Below are 21488 nucleotides of genomic sequence, written 5' to 3'. Positions count from 1 at the left end.
TCATGATTGCACTGTATTTAAGTGTGAGAAGAGCATCGTCAACGTGTGACACATGCCAAATCCCAATAGCTATTTTTGCTTCTTGTGACGAGTGACACTTTTTTGTTGTTGAATTATAATTGCGAAGATTGACATAGATGAGACTTATGCGATAAATGCGCAGACAAGTTCTATCAATCTGCACATAGATGTTTGGTATGTGTCTAATGATGTCATCCCACGTCCCACGTTAAACATCTGGCCAGATCTGTGATGGCGTACATGAAAATACTTTCAACGAACCTATACCCAGCCAACTCCTGCAAGAAGGCAAACTAAAAATGGGGGAATTTATGTATCACATTTTCCTACAAGAAAAACAAATCATGTGTCTTTCTACATTCTATTAATCCTATTCCTCTATTCACACACATGCATACACAAGCACACGCAGACTCACCGACAATACACCCAAAAGAGCAACGTAGTCGAACATTCTATTATGGAAGGCTTGAGCCGGCTTCTCCAATCTACGTTAAACATAAACCAAAAGCTAGAGGGATTATTCAAACAAGTTGTATTGGCATCACATCAATTACTTGATGGAGTCACTCCTGCGTCCAAACGGAAGTTTTGTGTGGAAGCTAACACCAGAAACGAACAGCTTCGGTTGGAATGACAGACAGAAACATCAGCGCGAAATCAGAAATCTTTCTTAAAGCCTGGTGCTTAAAACGAGTTTCACGAGATGGGGCTCGAGGCCTTTTGTGCTAAGGAATTGCGAGGGTCGCTCCTCCCGTAACAAGTTCCTTGCAAAGCAACTCCACCGTGCAGGCCCAACGACAAGAGAGCGAGCGAACAGAGGGCGGGAGCGAGTGGCGCCATCAGCGTAAAATCACAAATCCTTTGTGAAGCTCATGATTGATCATAGCCAGTACCAGCCTTCAGTGCCCCCGCCAGAAGCCAACAAAACTCAGAAAAGCCCGCAGTTAATGGCTGCTAATAAAGTAGCGGGCCCGGGCAGGCCCGGGTTCCGAACAAAAAGCCCATACGAGCATGAACGCCGGACCCTAAAACACAGCATCAACAAACACCGTGGGACAGAATGCCAACAGTTATGACGATACTCTGCACCTCAATCGTGGAAGGGGGCTGCTGCAGTGTGCCGTTTGTGCAAATGATTCAACGGTCAACGGGAAGTTCCTCTCTCGCCCTCAACGATGTGTTTGCTCCATACTCAAGTCCTCCTCCCTCCCTCCTCCTCCTGCCACCCCTCCCCCCCCCCCCCCCCCCCCCCCTGTCACCCAACCACCCATCTGGTGGGACTGAGAATCTTATTCATCACTAACTTCGTCTCCTGTCAATGTTGACCTGCTGGTGAACCCGGAATGGAGGCAGGACAGAGAAAGTCTTGAGAGAAAAAAAACAGTCCGAAGAGGACCTTTTTGTGGCAAATTAACAGGAAACAATGAAAAGCCAATTGGCTGGATCCTTCTCACTCGCCAGATCATCTCATTTGTCTCATTTTTTGGTTTTGTATCAGGGGGAGATAACTGCACCGGCAAGGCCAGGAAGCACTGGACAGAGTGACGGGTGCTAGGCCTACCATGATCAAATGGACTGGACCTCACACGCCCATCAATGCGGGTGGGACAGGTTTGCAGCCACCCCTATGTCATTACATTGTTAGGGGGTGGAAGGAAGTGAACTTGAAGTCAACGTAGTGCAGAGATGGTGCTAAGATTTATTTTCTTCAGCAAATTAGCAGAAAGCTCAAAATCAATTTCCGCAATTTTCTGAATTGTCCATGGCGTCGCCTTTGCCTAAAGGGAGAAAACATTCTGGAGATCTGCCGAAATGAAGTGTTGACATTTTACCGACTCCTAGGTAACGAGAACACCATTTTGAGCTAGTCTTTCGGATGAGACGAAAAACCGAGGTCCCTTCGTGTACACTACATTGGGGGTGTGCACGTTATAGATCCCACGATTGACAAAAGGGTCTTTCCTGGCAAAATTGTATAGGCATAGATAAAAATGTCCACCAAAATACCCGTGTGGCTTGGAATAATAGGCCGTGAAAAGTAGGATATGCGCCGAAATGGCTGCGATCTGCTGGCCGATGTGAATGCGTGATGTATTGTGTAAAAAATTCCATCTCACACGGCATAAATAAATCCCTGCGCCTTGAATATGTGCGCGATATAAATTGCATAAAATAAAAATAAAAATAAAAAATAAATCCCTGCGCTTAGAACTGTACCCACGGAATACGCGCGATATAAGCCTCATATTGATTGATTGATTGATTGAGCTGGGCGAACAACACGTACACTCGTCGTGGATATCACACATGAGTAGAAGAAATTAACAAATACATCACTGTCACACACCGACTGATTTATGGATACAATTACACTTGCAGTTATCAGATTGGTTTGATTTGCTGAAATGCTGACAAACTGATCTCTTGTTCCTGCTTGCATGAAAATTGTCGTCTGTCCTGTTTTGTATTTCTCTTGAAGGTACTTGACTATTCGTCACTAAACCCAGATTGGTACCAGTCGCATGTAAAGTACCTGGTAATGCTTCGAATCTCTGTCTCTCTGTCTGTCTGCCTGCCCGCTTGCCTGCCTACCTGCCTTCCCGTCTGTCCGTCCGTCCGTCCGTCTGTCTTATATTTTGTTTGCTAGTTTGTGCACCGGCCTGCATACACAAATGTGTTTATCTGCCAGTATGTGCGTGTGCGAAGACGTACAAACGTACAAAGTCCGCATACGGCAACGACGGAATGAGAGAAGAGAAGAGAAGAGACGAGACAACAAACGAGACGAGGTTTGACCGTGAGGATGACACATCAAACAGACGTCACTTGTGTCCCACGAGATAAGGGAACCGGAAACACCCAAGTCCCTCTGTTCTGCACACGCCGATCGTATTCCCTGATTAGCTCCCTTTGCTCTTTGGATCACCTCAACCCTGACACGTCTTTGGTGGTAGCTAGCTCTCCTGCCTTTGTGTATCTCTGTCTGCTGGGGTTGTTATGTCTGGTCTTCGTGTTAGTCTGCCTGCTCTCTGTGTCTAAAATCACGGGCGAAAGACTGTTTTGTTAGATATCAGTTCAGTCATATATCTGAGCTAGGTCAGATAAAAACAAAGACTGGAGGGAAATTGAACCAACAGCTTCCCCCAAAAGTGGCGTATAGCTGCCTGAATGGCGGGGCAAAAACGGTCATACATGTAAAAACCCATTCGTGCAAAAACATGAGTGAACGTTGGAATGTCAGCCCATGAACGAAGAAGAAGAAGAAGAAGAACCAACAGTGAATTCTTCTCCAATTTTTCTTTGGATTTGGTTTGATTTATTTATCTCAAAGCCAGAAATGTTCAAGTATTCTTAGCCCTATTTTTAACAAAGCTTTTTCAAACGCTACCCATAATTTTACTCCGCGTAAAAAAGGCCTTTTGTCGACAGTTGCACGTTTACCAAAATTATTTTTGAAAAAATATGACCAAGAAACCCGTCGGGTGTTTATCGACTTCGTGTGTGTGTTTTCTTCTTCTTCTTCTTCTTCTTCTTTCTCTCTCTCTCTCTCTCTCTCTCTCTCTCTCTCTCTCTCTCTCTCTCTCTCTCTCTCTCTCTCTCTCTCTCTCTCTCTCTCCCTCTCCCTCTCTCTCTCTCTCTCTCTTTAGATTTGTGACGCCCCTAAATTGTTTCACTTTTTGGACACATCAACACTACAAGCTCTTTCCCCTCCAGCCCCTTGCTCTCTGCATTCAACGGATTTCAAACACTCACGTCATTTCAATTCTCAGTCGCCCGTCCGTGGAGTTTGAACAAACAGCTCCTGAGCGAGGCTGACATAACGAATTGCTCTGCGCATGCTCAGGCCGGACTAATTGTAATTGTCGCTGTCAGTTGCCGCAAACACGGAGTTCTTGATTCCTAACCTTTGCTCCCAACCAATTTAAATCTTCATGTCAGTTATTGTTGTTCGATAGTGACAGAAGACACGGTGGAGATGCTCGTTCCCCAGCGGAGGGTATCGGGTTTGTTTAATTCAATCTGACGGTCCCACGCCATTTCAGAGTCTGCCTGGTGAAAAAGCTCTTGGGACGCTGTTGTTGGGACCTTGTTAGGATACATTTTCTTTCGTAAAACTTGGCCAGGCTAAATGGCTTCTTGAAACACAATGGTAATGACACGGCAATACATACAACAGAATACACTAGCTGTTCATAATATTGTGTGGTGCAAGGTCCGGGAGGGCTTCTTGTTTTACCTAATAGACGTCTGAGGAAAGCAAGCAAGCCAAGTTCTGCGTGCCCACTCGTTTTTGAAACAGCAAACGACTAAACGAAGTTGCATACTTCTAGCCAGAGATAAACGCAAATTATCAGTCTCCAAGTTTGCCAAGCCAAGTGGGTTTTTTCCTCTCGAATGAGTTGCCCATTTTCGTCCGTGTGTTACTTATCTTGTCCATTTGGGACTGATGGTTATTCGCTGTAACCGCTGCCCATGTAGGACATTATCTTAAAACGTTCGGCACGGTTGGCCTAGTGGTAAGGCGTCCGCCCCGTGATCGGGAGGTCGTGGGTTCGAACCCCGGCCGGGTCATACCTAAGACTTTAAAATTGGCAATCTAGTGGCTGCTCCGCCTGGCGTCTGGCATTATGGGGTTAGTGCCAGGACTGGTTGGTCCGGTGTCAGAATAATGTGACTGGGTGAGACATGAAGCCTGTGCTGCGACTTCTGTCTTGTGTGTGGCGCACGTTATATGTCAAAGCAGCACCGCCCTGATATGGCCCTTCGTGGTCGGCTGGGCGTAAAGCAAACAAACAAACAAACAAACAATCTTAAAACGTTGCTTATGCAGTCTCCACGAGTGCTGCATCAGCTATTATCAACATGCTAAGACGTAGGTACCACGCTCTGCAAGATACGATATACTGATAGTTGGGATAACTGTGAAAAAACGACACAAGGAGAGAAAAAGGCAAAGGCATGTACCACTCGGCCACTGTTCCCGGGAGGATGCTACAATGTCCATCTCTTGCCCTTTGGTGCTGGGACAATATATATGAGCCCAGAGCTGTCACTTCCCGATGACGACACCTCAGTGACGGATAACTCTCAGTTTCGTTCGTCCTGTCAACCACTTCTCCCCCCTGGTTTGACTAATTTTCTCTCAGAGGGTGACGTCATGGTTGAATTATTGCAACCCGTTTCAGACGTTAGAGAGAGAAAGTGAGAGACTCTGAAGGTACTACATCATGTGGACAAGGGGGGTGTCGGTGGTAGTGTCACTGGAAGCCCAGTCAAAATGACAACTGTGGCGATTGGTTGCTTGTAGCTCATGCTAAGCACAGGCATGACTAACATCCTTGGCCATCCTTCGTATCAAGTCAACTTATATTCAACGCTAAGTCTGAAACTTTCAGTGAAAATCCTCAGCATCAAAGAATGCAAACTTCTTGTGAAGTGTGCACGAGGAAATGCCCAACTGGGTTTGAATCAAGTATTGGGTCGGATTGGTTGGAGAGAAAAAAAGAAGAAAAAAAGACAAAACAAATAAAAACAAATAAAAGCAATTGAGCCAATCCGACCGAGCGCTTGGTTCCTATTTTAGTAAAGCACATCGTCGTGCACACCACCAAAGCCTCTTCTTTAGAAGAAGAGTACTTTTTGATTGCATCACACAGACATCAACTAGACTTTATACCCATCTTTTTATATTTAGTCAAGTTTTGACTAAATATTTTAACATCGAGGGGGAATCGAAACGAGGGTCGTGGTGTATGTGCGTGTGTCTGTCTGTCTGTCTGTGTGTGTGTGTAGAGCGATTCAGACTAAACTACTGGACCGATCTTTATGAAATTTGACATGAGAGTTCCTGGGTATGAAATCCCCGAACGTTTTTTTCATTTTTTTGATAAATGTCTTTGATGACGTCATATCCGGCTTTTCCTGAAAGTTGAGGCGGCACTGTCACGCCCTCATTTTTCAACCAAATTGGTTGAAATTTTGGTCAAGTAATCTTCGACGAAGCCCGGACTTCGGTATTGCATTTCAGCTTGGTGGCTTAAAAATTAATTGATGACTTTGGTCATTAAAAATCTGAAAATTGTAAAAAAAAAAAAATGTATAAAACGATCCAAATTTACGTTCATCTTATTCTCCATCATTTTCTGATTCCAAAAACATATAAATATGTTATATTTGGATTAAAAACAAGCTCTGAAAATTAAATATATAAAAATTATTATCAAAATTAAATTGTCGAAATCAATTTAAAAACACTTTCATCTTATTCCTTGTCGGTTCCTGATTCCAAAAATATATAAATATGATATGTTTGGATTAAAAACACGCTCAGAAAGTTAAAACAAAGAGAGGTACAGAAAAGCGTGCTATCCTTCTTAGCGCAACTACTACCCCGCTCTTCTTGTCAATTTCACTGCCTTTGCCATGAGCGGTGGACTGTCGATGCTACGAGTATACGGTCTTGCTGAAAAATGGCATTGCGTTCAGTTTCATTCTGTCAGTTCGACAGCTACTTGACTAAATATTGTATTTTCGCCTTACGCGACTTGTTTTTTCTTACTAGAATTCTTCAAAACGAAGAACGATGCCGGGCTAAATTTGATAGACGATTGTTTTCCAGCTTTCAGTCTTTCATGGTGTCCAAACAACCCCCGTGTGCTCACATGGGCACGATACAGATCCCAAGCACACAGCGAAAGTTCTAGAGGTTGGAACACACCCGTACCAATCAGACATGGGATTCAGAAAAAGTGATAATTAAGGAAAAAGAAGGTGGGGGTCTGGGGGCCGCAGAAGGCCCCCAGTAGGGTCCAGGGGCGACGCCCCTGGTCGGGGTCTGGGGGCAAAGCCCCCAGAAGCTGAAGGTTTTTAGTGTTTTAGACACACAAAAATGGCCCTGAAATGCATATTTCAGCTTAATCATAGCCCTCCCTTTCTCTTCCTTCCCATGTTTCTCAAATTAATTTTACGCTAAGACTCAAAATAAGGAGGAGAAAGAGAGAGAGAGAGAGAGAGAGAGAGAGAGAGAGAGAGAGAGAGAGAGAGAGGGGTGGGGGTGGGGGGTGGTGGCGTGTGACGGTGTGGTTTCAATGTTCTTACCTTGTCGGTGCCAAACGACCCCAGTGACTGATTACCCGACTGGGTTTTCAGGATAGTCAGGTGCTTGTTGCTTTTCAAGTGGCTTTTGAGGGCAGTCTTTCCATTGGAGCCGTAGTTGATAACATTAACATCGTTGCACAAAGTGCACTGAGCTTTTCCCGGCAAGTTGATTTTAGCAAAAGCATCGCCAACTTTCAGTTTCACGTCTTGTGTCTTCTGGCCTTTCTCGTATTTCCAGCTCAATGATACAACTTCATCGAGCCAGTCGAATCTCCAGAGATTTTTCTTGTACTTCTGCTGGTCAATTTCCCGGGCTAGAACGGTTTCGTCTCGCTTTAGCTTCCTCATCATTTTGGCAGGTGGCTTGAAGCGATGTAAAAATGGCGCCGAATCATTCTCATACGGTATGATTATACTGAATCCCCGATAGCTACGTTGAAACGGTGACTGTAGGAGACAAAGAGCGCGTTCCCATACGGATCGACCAGCAACAGTCTGACCATTTTAGGAACCAACCGTTCAAGAATAGTATGGAATGGAGCGTCGCGATCAGCGGACCGGCCGAAAAACTTGGGTCTATACCTACATATACCCCAACATTTTCTCAGCGGATTTGCACGAATCTCAAGAATGATCCTTGGAGCCTAAAAATTTACGGAATTCCGTAAATTTACGGAAGAATCCCATGTCTGCCAATGTAGGCGAACTGGTCATATATAAATATAGGATGATGGTACACTTTAAATGATCGGTCAGTCAGCCTGCAGTCCTTATCCTCGAGTTAACACCAAAGGGTTAACAGGGGCTGCGGCAGAATTAACAGCCACCCTTTTCACAAGCTGCAGCCCCCATCCTCAGGTCGACACCAAAGGGTTAATAGTGGCTGCGGCAGGTTTAACTCCGCCAATTATCCCCCGGTCCGCAGACCAGTGACCCCTCTCCTTGACCAGTCAAGTGACCAGCCCCCTCCTGTGCTCCATCATGACGTCCAGTACCGCTCATCTTCCGGCAGCCTCCTCCCTGCTCCCTCCAGTTCCCCTTAGGAAAGGAGGACGACCGTACCGCATCGATGTGACGGGTGGTGGGGGGGGGGGGGGGAGGCAGACATGTGTGAAAGGGGTAGCAGGTTGCTTCACGGAGAGACAGTCAGACACACAGGCATAAACAGGCAGAGACAGACACGGGCAGGGAGAGGGAGAGAGAACTCAAACACTTTATTACATAAGGATTATAGCGTTAGAGAGAGAGAGAGAGAGAGAGAGAGAGAGAGAGAGAGAGAGAGGGAGAGGGAGAGAGAACTCAAACACTTTATTACATAAGGATTATAGCGTTAGAGAGAGAGAGAGAGAGAGAGAGAGAGAGAGAGGGAGAGAGAACTCAAACACTTTATTACATAAGGATTATAGCGTTAGAGAGAGAGAGAGAAAGAGAGAGAGAGAGAGAGAGAGAGAGAAAGAGAGAGAGAGAGAGAGAGAGAGAGGAGAGAGAGAGAGAGAGAAAGAGAGAGAGAGAGAGAGAGAGAGGAGAGAGAGAGAGAGAGAAAGAGAGAGAGAGAGAGAGAGAGAGATAGAAAGAAAGAGAGAGAGAGAGGAGAGAGAGAGAATGAGAGAGAGAGGCGGAGAGATAGAAAGAAAGAGAGAAAGAAAGAGAGAGAGAGACAGAGAGAGAGAAAGAGGGAGAAAGGGGGGGGTTAACAGACAGCAAAAAAGTAGACACACACAAACACCGGGAAGGTGGTAGGAATCAGAATCAGAATCAGAATCAGAATTTATTGTCATTAAAGCACAGAGCCTATTGACACATACAAGATACATAAGTACAGGAAGAGAAGGGGTGCGAGGGTGTCCAACTGTACAAAGCCTTATTTACCGGAATGAAGAGACACAGGCCGTTTGAACTGCCAAAGATCATGCAAGCACCGTTCTCCTTTACATCTTCCGACCCACGCAACCGATAGTTTTTAGTGCGCCAAAGTTCAAAGAATCCCTCCTGAAAATTGTCCGATAAACACAGGTGAGAACATAACATTAAGTTCAGGCAAGTCATTCAAACATTCAAGTATGTGCCCCTATAAAAAGTAAGTTTACAGTGATTTTGAGGACATTAATTTTGATTGCCTACGAACATCATTCAGGCATTTTCAGTGTATAAAGGCGCTAGGTGTTGCCAGTCCGACAATGGTATTTTAACCCGTTTAAAGTTAAGGTAGGACAGGGGAACAGGCCCCACTGATGCACATCGGCTTTCGCACATTCAGTTGATCGAGCTAGATATTTTGACGATTTTTGAACCTGTCTACGGCCGCTGTCAGCGTGAGTTCGTCCCCACGTTCGGCGAGAGATTTATTTCTCAGAGTCAACTTTGTGTGCAGACTCTCCTCGGTGTCCGAACACCCCCGTGTGTACACGCAAGCACAAGACCAAGTGCGCACGAAAAAAGATCCTGTAATCCATGTCAGAGTACGGTGGGTTATAGAAACACGAAAATACCCAGCATGCTTCCTCCGAAAACGGCGTATGGCTGCCTAAATGGCGGGGTAAAAAACGGTCATACACGTAAAATTCCACTCGTGCAAAAAACACGAGTGTACGTGGGAGTTTCAGCCCACGAACGCAGAAGAAGAAGAACCTGTCTGTAACGACAACCTAAGGGACCGACCAACACGGTCGTTATAGGCAAGGTGATCGTTATGGAAAGGTGGACTATATCGAGAGAAAACAAGAAGAGCAAACGCTCGATCGTCGAGTCACTTTCGCAGTTCTGAATATTATATGAGGCATCAGATGGACAGGAAGAAATTGCTATTCACAACACAATGAGTCACGTTCACATAAAATTTGAGCCCGGTCACTTTTATAGTTTCCGAGAAAAGCCCAACGTTAAGTTGTGTGTTGCCGAACAGAAAAGGCTAGTTATCTCCCTTGTTTTTCTGATAACGTTCGTAAAAGGCTACAGATGTAAATACTTTGATGTAAAGAATAATCCTACAAAGTTTCAATCACATCCGATGAACTTTGTCAAAGATATAAAATGTCTAATTTTTCCTTTGACGCTGACCTGTGACCTTGAAAAAGGTCAAAGGTCAACGAAACCATCGTTAAAGTGTAGAGGTCATTGGAGGTCACGACTAAACAAAATATGAGCCCGATCGCTTTGATAGTTTCCGAGAAAAGATATAAAATGTCTAATTTTTCCTTTGACGCTGACCTGTGACCTTGAAAAAGGTCAAAGGTCAACGAAACCATCGTTAAAGTGTAGAGGTCATTGGAGGTCACGACTAAACAAAATATGAGCCCGATCGCTTTGATAGTTTCCGAGAAAAGTCCAACGTTAAGGTGGTGTCTACGGACGGCCGGACGGCCGGCCGGACAGACTAACACTGACCGATTACATAGAGTCACTTTTTCTCAAGTGACTCAAAAACAACTCGTCGGAGATATTTTGGGATGGTCTTTGTGGGTAGGTGGTCGTTATCAAGAGGTGGTCGATATTGCAGGTTTGACTGTAAATTTCTTGCAAGATATGCACAAAATTGAACAGGCTTTCAAGCACAGACATAAAAGAATACTCTTTCTATGCCCGTGGCTTGTAAGAGTCCGCGAGGCTTTTGCTGTCAGAGATGCACAGTTCCATTTAATAGTGCAGTTGAAATCATAACCAAGCAAGGCAAAGCGCTGATGCCAAGATCTAAGAAATGAAGAGACGTAAATATGTAGAGCTTTTACGTCCCTAAAACAGCGGAAATCAAACAATTGCAAGATTCTTTTGAAACTTCCAAAACAGACAAAAGACTGAGATCGTAAAGTAAATTAGGCAAACCGCACTGGGAATAGTGCTAATTAGTAAAAGATTGGGCAGGACAGTTGTGGAAAACGCAGCTTCGAGAAAGGGGTGACAATGGGTGTGTGGGGCGGGGGCGGGTAGGGGGGTGGGGGGTGGGTGGGGAAGGGGGGGGGGGGGTGCAGAACTAATGAAAGATCAATGGAAAGCGAAATCAGTGACCAGTGACTCACACAAAGCGAAACAATTAGTTACTTGACACGGGGTTTTGGGCGAAAAAGTCATCAACTGTGGCTCCTCAATTGTTTCTGCGCTCCCAGTAGAAATCTTTTTTCTTAATCACTGTGTGAACACTGGTCACAGGAGAAATGGAGAAGCAGGGGCGGAGGGAGGAAAGAGAATAATAGCATCAGGAAGAATGAAGAGAGGGGGCAGTAACTAGGCCCAATGTCCTTTTTTGACGGTGATGGAATAAAAGGATTATGCCAATGAAAATATTTGCATGCTTTTAATGACAAATAAAAAAGCAAAAGTGAACATAAAGGGAGTCCCCTTTGTCAACTAAAAAATGCCAACATTCACAACGTGGAAAAACTGCAGCAAATGATAAAGAGAGAGAGAGAGAGAGAGAGAGAGAGAGAGAGAGAGAGAGAGAGAGAGAGAGAGAGAGAGAGAGAAGACAGAGAGAGAAGACAGAGAGAGAAGACAGAGAGAGACAGAGAGACAGAGACAGCGAGAGAAAGAGAGAGAGAGAGAAAGAGAGAGAGAGAGAGAGAGAGGGGGGTGGGGGAGAGACCATAGAGACAGATGGAGGGACAGAGAGAGAGAAACAGGCGGAGAGGGGGGTAGGAACAGAGAGAGAAAGAGAGAGAGAGAGAGAGAGAGAGAGAGAGCGCGACACGGGGGGGGGGGGGGGGTAGAGAAGAGGAGAAAATCCTGCTTCAAATCTATCCAGATGTGTACTTTATCGTTAACTTGAAACTATTGATGATGTAGAAGCCAATCTATTTGTAAAAGTGAAACAAAACTTACACCCAAGACCTTTTAAAGAAAAGAGCAACACGAAATCCCCGAACGCCCGCGAAACATCACTCTACGTGGCACCTTAGGCAGACATTACAGTTCTATCCGGTCTTTATTAGTTCAAAAGTATCTGCCTTACTTCGAGTTTGTAAGAATGCACTGTGGAAACAAACTGTCATGAATTGAGAACGAGATACAGGACTATATCTGTGTTTCCCACTCCTAGAGACGCTGGCCACAGTTGCACACTTGTATTGATATGACATAAAGCCACCCCTTATAACAATACAATTAGATTCATGACTGTAAATGACTATAATGAAAGTACAGGATAATCCTTATAGCAACAAAATTCAAGCTATTACTGCAATGTCGAATGCAAATAAAACTGCTCCTTGTTTGAAAAAAAATCTGTTTCGTCTCCTGATTCGTTTTCTCCAGCGGCAAAAAAAATCAGCAGAAACAAATATTTTTGTCTTCAGATAATAAAACCCCCGATAAAACTGCACTCGCAACAATTCCTTAATCCGACATTCATGCAGAGATCTCAGAGAAATGAAGGAGTAGGGAAGAAAACACCTTGCGTTTTTCCCATCGCTCCCCCAAGAGCACACACTCACAGGGAACACAAAACCACAAGCTAAACACTTCAACATTGCGCACATTTAAAGTTGCCCATACCTCATTCATGATGTCTTCTTTTTGTTTAATTTCTTCAATCACTTTATTGTGCTATCGCTGGGAAATTTGGGTCGCTTTCTCCCAGTGAAAAAGTAGCAGCAACTTCGCGTGTTTAGGTATAATTAGTCACCTGCGCTGCACTAATGGCTTGATGACCGAGGTCTTTTACGTGCCACAGTGGTAACGAGGGGGTGGGAAATGGATACTGTCTTTGCACATAAAGTTAACCCGTGTCAGGATTTAGCTTCTGTCGTTATATTTGTAAGATGTGACTGTCAATTAAAGCAGTACGTCTAAGCGGCTGACGATTTTGTTTTCGGTACTTTCAGTTTTCAACTGGTTAAAAAAACCGAAAGAAACAAAAAACGGAACCATAATTCGGTACGTGTAAGTGACTGAAAATTTTGTTTCCAGTATTTTTAGTCTTCAACGTTTTCAAAAACAAAAACGAAAGAAACTAAAACAACGGAAACAAAGTCGTCAACCGGTCAGATGTACGGGTTCCTTTGACATTATTTCCCCAAATACCGGCAAGCCCTGGTTCACACTATCTCTAACCTAGTAGCCTAACTAGCAAACAACAAACAAGCGCTCATCTCAACTTGCAAGCCCAAACACTCACAGAATCAAAACAATGTTGCTTTAAGCAGCCCGTGCTGTCAAGAAGAATGTCGTGGCGTGTGTCCCGACCGCCTCTCCTGGGGACCTGCAGGGGGCCTGATAAATAATCGAAGCGAAAGCAAAATCGATGGCGGATGGGGAAACAAGGGTATCCATTTTCGGCCCCGTGTCAACCCCGGGACGGTTCATCTCCATCCGTGAAGACAGACGGGAGGCTCCAACCCCCCACCCTCCAGCCCCACATCCCCCTTACCTTCCTCCCTTCTCGCCCTGCCCCACATCTATCAAACGACCCCCCTGCCCTCCGCTTCCGTCCTAAGTGACAACGCAGATCAAATTTCAATCATTTCTCTTCCCGAGTCGCCCCGGGGCCTCGCGACTTCCCCAGGCCAAGGGAAGCCATCGATAGGCTGGTCGAGACTCGTGCTCCTGTCCAACATCTCGCGGGTCATCCGAGATCACGAGTCAAGGGAGATCTTGGGTGAGAGCGGGGTTGGGCCTGGTGGGGCTGTCTGTAAGTTTAGTGCATTGCAACGAGGGGAATGACAGCGCTGAGGGTGCTAGGGGCAAGGGAGGGAATAGAATGTGCTGTGGGGCAGGGTGGAGGAAGTTGGGGGGTGTCTTCTTGCATATGTGTGCAAGGGAAGAGGGGGGGGGGGGGGCCAAATCGCTGGAAGTCAGTGACAGGACTGAGCAAGGGAGAGAAGAGGATTATGATGATTTAATATAATAACGAACCTAGCTGTTCAAGGTTTCCGATCACTATATATAGTGCTGACTTTCCAAGATGCACAAAATCCACGAATTAAACCGCGACAGCACTAGCTGCATGGTCCTCTCGCGCAACTGAGATCGAGGAATAGCAACCTTTCAAGAATTGTGCAGAAGAAGAAGAGTTTTTAACTTTTTAACTATTTTTAATAAACCTACCTTTTCTCCTGAACCGCAAAAACACTGTCAGAAGCAGGCAAATGCCCTGCAGAGTCCCCAGATGAGTAAAACCGACCCCCAGGCAATGGATCATCAGTCACGCTTCATTAAGACTTCGTTTCGACTTGAGGTCTTCTTAGACATGGCCTGCTCGCCCAGGGAGTCACGAAGGAGGAGGTCTGAGGGTCTCTGAAGTCTGCACAGTGTCGTCGGATTGTGTCCCTTTGCGGGCTGCTGTCGCCATGCTACGACGCCCTTCTTTATCTTCTGTCGAGACGGAGTGATTTTGTTGACTGAAACGTTTAGTGAAACTGTAAGCACAGAAGAGTGTATAGACAAAGTTCTTGTTATTGTGTATCAGTACAATGTTGTTATCAAACTTCGTGAAATTGTTTTAATCAATACTAATACATTCTTTGAAACGACAGAAGTATTTATCTGTATGACACTTGACTTACATAAGCTGCAGCATGCTGTCTCTCTCTCTCTCTCTCTCTCTCTCTCTCTCTCTCTCTCTCTCTCTCTCTCTCTCTCTCTCTCTCTCTCTCTCTCTCTCTCTCTCTCTCTTGTGTTGTAGGTTGATGATTTATACAAACAAAATATATGTTGTAGTGTTTGTTGACAATCTGTATTCGAAGTATTGGTCTTTGGGAATTGGCTGTCTTTCAGAGTCATGTAACTTGGGAGCTTGGTCCCGACATGACGATAAACCTTGCAGCGAAACAGTAAAGCAGCCCTGAAAGTCCAACAAATGGTGTACTCGCCTTTGGCTAGTGATTCTGAAAATGTACTAGCCATGCAGAGAGCAAACTTTAGTAGCCAAACCAACAATTTGTTTCAGCAACTTTACTCGCATTTAACGAGTAGATGAACATTTCTACTCGCCAGTTACATGTTTGTACTCGCCACTTTCAGGTCTGTACAGCCATGCATGCACCCTGGAACTATGTTTGCATCTTACATTCCCATGTGTACGCGTCAAACATCACATGTGTCAAGGCCAGTGTCTCTCTCATGTGCACGTGTGCGATATTACCAGCTATTCAGACTTGGTCGTGTGACAGACGTTTTCTTCCACACGAGATTACGTTGATTGTCTAACGAAGCCGTCAGGCTGAGTTAGACATCAGCTAATCGAGTGTGGAAGAAAACTCTGTCTCACGACCAAGTCGGAATAGCATTTATGTCGGTCTCACAGCTTGAACAGAGGAGAGAACAAACAAGTTTTGCGTACTCAAGCTTGACAAACCTAAACACAGGAGCAGCCATTGTCGAGAGATCTACTTTTTGACGGAAGTGACCGAACAACTATGAATGACGTCTCAGTATATGTGAATGACGTCACAGTCATCGTCACAGTCTGTATCTTTTGAAGCATCGCATTCTTCATGACGTCTTTCTGTGTCTGCATCCGCGAAATGTTTGTTCTTTCCGGGATCTTTGTCATCTATGTTCAGAACTCTGTCCTTCTAGTTTCAGACTAAAAGGCCTCCTGAGCGAGCCTGTGACTTTCCAAGGGCAGCTAAATTCGCGTATGGAAACAGTACTGTCGTCTGGGATACCGTTTTCAGTATTCTCAGCGTTGAAGAATGTGTAAAGAGAAGAAACGATAACAGCAGGAGAAATAAAAGTCGTGTGTGCATTTTGGGGCTTTTGGAGGGACGATTTCGAGTTTGAATCCGTTCTTGCACATGCTCCAAAGCGTATAACATATAGAGAATACTACATGGCTTGCTGTGTCGTACCAGATTTACACGAGGTTTTTTTAAAATATTGAACTGCGAGCGAAAGCGAGCTGTTCACTATTTGAAAAAGCAACGAGTGTAAATCTGGTACGACACAGCAAGCCATGTAGTATTCTGTTTATCTTACATACTGTACTTCCGTGTATTTTACTGAAAATGTCTTGCAGTCGAGGCAGCTAAATTGAAGACGCTTGTTTTGGAACCTCGATCTCTTCTAAAGCCTCCTGCAATCTATTACGTCAAAGCAAAGAAACGTCACTCTGAAAGTGTGGCGTGACGTGTTAGTTCTAAAGATTCATCGAGGGTAATTACCGAGCGCAATTTTTGTTTCTATAATGACGTTTGTCTCGGTGACTTTGGCATCATAAGCAGTGGAAAAACAGGTCCCTGCCAGACTTGCTTGACATGACCTCATTTACATGATATACACACGTGTGACTGATTTGAACGATTATTATCTCACGGGTGTCTCTCTCACGTATGTAGGATAAACAATCTTGCACACGTTTGCTTTAGTAGTGGCAAAGAAGGAAAGCTTGTGACATTACCAGTTCACTTCCCCGAACATTCAGTGATCGCCGTATCCTATGACAAGGCTATGCAGTATGACCCCCGTTCCAACATTTTAGACGATCCGCCAGGCTCACTCTCTCTGCTGTGAAAATACAGAACACATACGCAAAGTATGACAGAAAAAAAGGCTAATTAAGCCCCTCCTTAGGACGAAGATTCTGATGCAACGGATACATTACTGCTTGCCTGTCACCCCGCTTGTGCCCACATAAGTTCATAACTCTCTCTCTCTCTCTCTCTCTCTCTCTCTCTCTCTCTCTCTCTCTCTCTTTCTCTCTCTCTCTCTCTCCAAAATCTTACGGTTTCCCCTCCCCTCACCCAACTCCATTCCACCCCCGAAATACAACCAAAAAACAAAAAAAGCATTACCCTACCACAAACCCGTGCCAACCCTCCGCGCCCTCCCCCCCCCCCCCCCCCCCCATAAAAAAAATAAAAAAAACTACGTGCAACTTTTTGTATATTGAGCGGCCAAAAACTTGAGGGACAGTCGTGTGCGCGCGTGCGTACTTGACACTTCCTTTCATTTTGCGCAGCGTGGAGACACCGACCAGGCCTCATGGACGTTCGGTCAGCAGAAAGGAAACGCAAACACTTTTAATTTCCACTCACCCCCTCTGCCAGGCGTCAATTGTTATTAGAGCCATCGGAATCGTGCCCCGCTGACAATGGGACGCTTGTTGACAATATGGAGGCACACAAATCTCGCGTTTTCTCAGCGCAGCACGCGCCAGTGTGCCAAGAACAAGCATGCGCCAGATTTGGGGCGGAGATGTAAATTTTCCTACCCGATGTTATCATATTCATCTTCTCGTTCAATACTCGTTTCGGCAAATTGATTGGGAACCTGCGGTTTTTTGTAGTTGTTTTGTGAGGACAGTTGACTCTGCTCGTTTTAATGTTGACTCGATAATTCCTGGCACGCAGAGTCAATACAGAAATAATGGGCCTGCTGTCAAGTTACATTTTTGGAGCAATAACGGTCGGAAGAATAAAATAAAGTGGAGGTCAATATTCAAGCCTTTGAAACTGTGTTTATTCTTCCAGAATTACATTTGTCGACGAAGCAAAAGCAAAGCGGGCTCTTTAAGCTGAAATTGTGTAAACAACATGCTCCGGATTAACTTCGAATACCACCAAAAATTTAAACAAAATGAAAATAACAGAAAGAAAGAACATTTTGTGGGGGAAAAATAATGGTTGGGGAAGCTTTCAACTGACTGTCCTGAATATGATGAAAATTGTTTTCTAACTTTTAATTTGATGGTTCAGTATTTGCATGGTAATTTTTGGAGCCCGCCTGAAGTCGGGTATTTGTGAAGAAACGGAAATAGATCAGATAAAAAAAAGTTTCATATCATGCAGATGTCAAAGTTAGGATGTTTCGCCCCATCAAGAGAGTGCAGCCAAAAAGACCATGATATAATCACTGAACCACTGCGGTCCCCAAGCAGCGGTGCTAAGAAACCATTTTACTATTCATTTCAAAGAGATACAGATAATAGATAATCATATGCTTAAGAAGATATTCCCACACCAAGAAACCACTTTGCAGTTAAAATAGGTTAGAATATAAAGAACATATTGGTTCAAGAAGATCTTTCCCAACAATCACACGTTTAATTACACTTCTTAGCATCTTATGATGGAATTCGACGTGACTAACGCTGATGATAATGACATACAGTAGCAACTGGAATGATGTTCTTCTTTTTTCCCCCAATACTACTCATCTGAGAAGAAGAAGAACAAGTAGGCAAAGAAAAATGCGAAGAGCGGGAACAATAAGAGCATAAACAGCAAGAAAGTATCACCCTATAGATGCGAATCTGTGAGCATTCTTGTGGCAGCATGACTATATTGGCAATGACTATCGTCTGTCTGTCTGTCTGTCTGTCTGTCTGTCTGTCTCTCTCTCTCTCAAATACTGTTCAATTCAATTCAATTATCTCTCTCTTTCTCTCTCTCTCTCTCTCTCACACACACACACACACACACACACAGAGCCATATCTCTCTCTCTCTCTCTCTCTCTCTCTCTCTCTCTCTCTCTCTCTCCGTTTTTGACTGTATTTTAGTGACTCACGAAACTTGGCAAATCAGCCACTGTACACGCGTTAAACGGGGATGCACCATTGCTATCATTCAATTTCTAAATCGACTTTCTTGGTAGCAATCAAGCTCAGACACTTTAGTTGCATCCTGGGCCTCGTACCATACACCATGCGTCTTAGAAACCGTTCTCTTACGCAAAGCGTTGCCCCCAAGGCACTCTTGCTGGTTCGAGTGGGATTTGTTGTATTCAAGGGAGGACATGGGGGAGGTGAATGACTTCCCACCAGTCCCCCCTTCACTCCATCCTAACTCCTTCATTGTCTGGTTGTTGAGATCTTCTTTGTTCATGTGCTGACACTCCCACGGTTTTTACGCGTATGACCGTTTTAACGCCACCATTTAGGCAGCCATACGCCGCTTTTGGGGGATGCATGCTTGGTATTTTCGTGTTTCTTTAACCCACCGCACTCTGACATGGATTACAGGACATTTCCGCAATCACTTGGCCTTGTGCTTGCGTTTACACACAAATGGGGATAAGGCCGCACCAGCAGCCGGGTCAGTCTGCACATAAGTTTAGTAACCTGGGAGATCGGACAAATCTCCACCCACCAGGCGCGGCCGGGATTCAAACACTCAAAAAAACCGAGCAGTCATAGAATGATAACTTTTAAAAATCGTGGTTGCGGAAAACGGGGAATTTGGGGCACGGTATTCATCAATGCACATTTCCCTATCTTATAAACACTTCGTAAAACTGACTTTGAAACACGAAGAATAACGTACGTGTGTGTGTGTGTGTGTGTGTGTGTGTAAAAGCCTCTTCGCCATCCCCACTTCACATACACCCTCCCCCACATTCATAACCTCGCTCACCCCCCCCCCCCCCCCCCGCCCCCCAATTAAAAGGCAAGTCTCTTCAACCAAAAGATACTACTGTAGCCCCATTGCCTGCGCCATTTGCACATGCAAACCGTGAACCTGGTACAAATTCAGACGCAGAATTGAACAAAAAAATCAATTCAGTAATGGTGAGCCAGATTTGAGGGTTGGGATGATTCTTTACCTGTTTGGTTCGTTCACATAATAGAGTAGGTTTTGCTTTGCCTCTGACCATCGGTAAAACAAGGCCCTGTAATAAGGATAAGGAGAGGATGGATTGAGCTAAAGGAGGGGGGAAGGCGGGGAGGAGATGCTTGATTTAAGTAGATATAGAAGGTGGAAAGGCGGGGAAAAGGGTGCTGACGTGACCGGCGAAGGGTCTTTTTGACAGATATTACGGAAGAGTTATGTTACCTTCTACTGTCATGTCTCGTCTCTGTACACTTTCTTGCTCGTTTAATATACTTGACGAGCTAAACCTGAGAAAAATCTGTTCGTTCCCAAAATCAGACAATAAAGTAGCATTGAATGGTATTGTTTTGAATTGTACCGTACACGCGGGCCCTATAATATGGGGCGGGGATATAGCTCAGTTGGTAGCGCGCTGGATTTGTATTCAGTTGGCCGCTGTCAGCGTGAGTTCGATCCCAGGTTCGGCGGAAATTTATTTCAGAGTCAACTTTGTGTGCAGACTCTCCGGCTTCGGTGTCCGAACCCTCCCCCCGTGTACACTACATTGGGTGTGCACGTTAAAGATCCCATGATTGACAAAAGGGTCTTTCCTGGCAAAATTGCTTAGGCACAGTTAATAATTGTCTACCTATACCCGTGTGACTTGGAATAATAGGCCGCGAAAGGTAAATATGCGCCGAAATGGCTGCAATCTACTGGCCGTATAAAATTTCATCTCACACGGCATCACTGCAGAGCGCCTAGAACTGTACACACGGAATATGCGCGATATAAGCCTCATTGATTGATTGATTAATATTGTATTGTATTGTATCGTACACGCGGGCCCTATAATATTGTATTGTATCGTACACGCGGGCCCTATAATATTGTATTGTATCGTACACGCGGGCCCTATAATATTGTATTGTATTGTATTGTACACGCGGGCCCTATAATATTGTATTGTATTGCATTTTGTATTGTGACACCAATAGGCCTTTCCCTCTTGGACTGCACACAATCTATTTCAGGCATGGGAATTCCAAAATAGAAAAAACTCTGAAAATAGACAGGTCCAGGGGCCGCCTAGGCCCCAGCAGGGTACAGGGTCAGAGCCCCGTTGGGGTGAAGGAAAACGAATTTTAGCATTTTAGACCAATATTTTGATAGTAATATTTTGATAGTACTCGTGTAGGTAAATAATGGTTAGAGAGACAATAGTATACCTATAATTTAATTTACCTTTTTTTTGCCGCGGACAATTTTTGATTTTCGCTGTAACGTAATTTCCTTTTCGCAGAAATCCGCGATTTCGCGGACACTTTCCATGCCTGCTATTTGCATCAGTCCATCAGCAGCATTTGGTATGCATTAGTCCCTGCATTGTGCGTTGGACAGAGACAAGGAAAAAGAGAGACAGAGATAGACAGACGCAGACAGAGAGTAGTGATATTTAGCCCCCCCCCCCCCCCCCAAGTGTTGGTTTAGGGTAACCCGACTTACCCTATTTTTTCCCGCCGACTCTGAAACTTTTTTTTCAATTCTAAAAAAAAGAAGAAAAATGTTTGCACATTTTGCGAACCATACCGAGACTAGGGAAAGTAGCCTCCTTCGAACTCGACTAATTTAAAAATAAAAAAGACCAAACAAACAAAAAACGCCTACCTACCGACCCAATTTTTTTTGGTCACGTTACCCTAAACCAACATTTTTGTTTTGTTTTTGCCTTATAACCACAAAGTAGCGAAGAGAAACAAGATACACCTGCACATGTTTGGATGGAAGCAAACAATACAATGACCACAATGAGCTACACAACGGAAACAAAAACAACCAAGCACACAGACGTGTTCTCATAGGCAAACAGCGTGAAATCAAACAAAATCACTCACTCAAATTAAGA

The sequence above is a fragment of the Littorina saxatilis genome, linkage group LG6 (genome assembly GCF_037325665.1).
Source record: "Littorina saxatilis isolate snail1 linkage group LG6, US_GU_Lsax_2.0, whole genome shotgun sequence".
Classification (NCBI taxonomy): Eukaryota; Metazoa; Mollusca; class Gastropoda; order Littorinimorpha; family Littorinidae; genus Littorina; species Littorina saxatilis.
Note: the sequence above shows the minus strand (reverse complement) of the source record.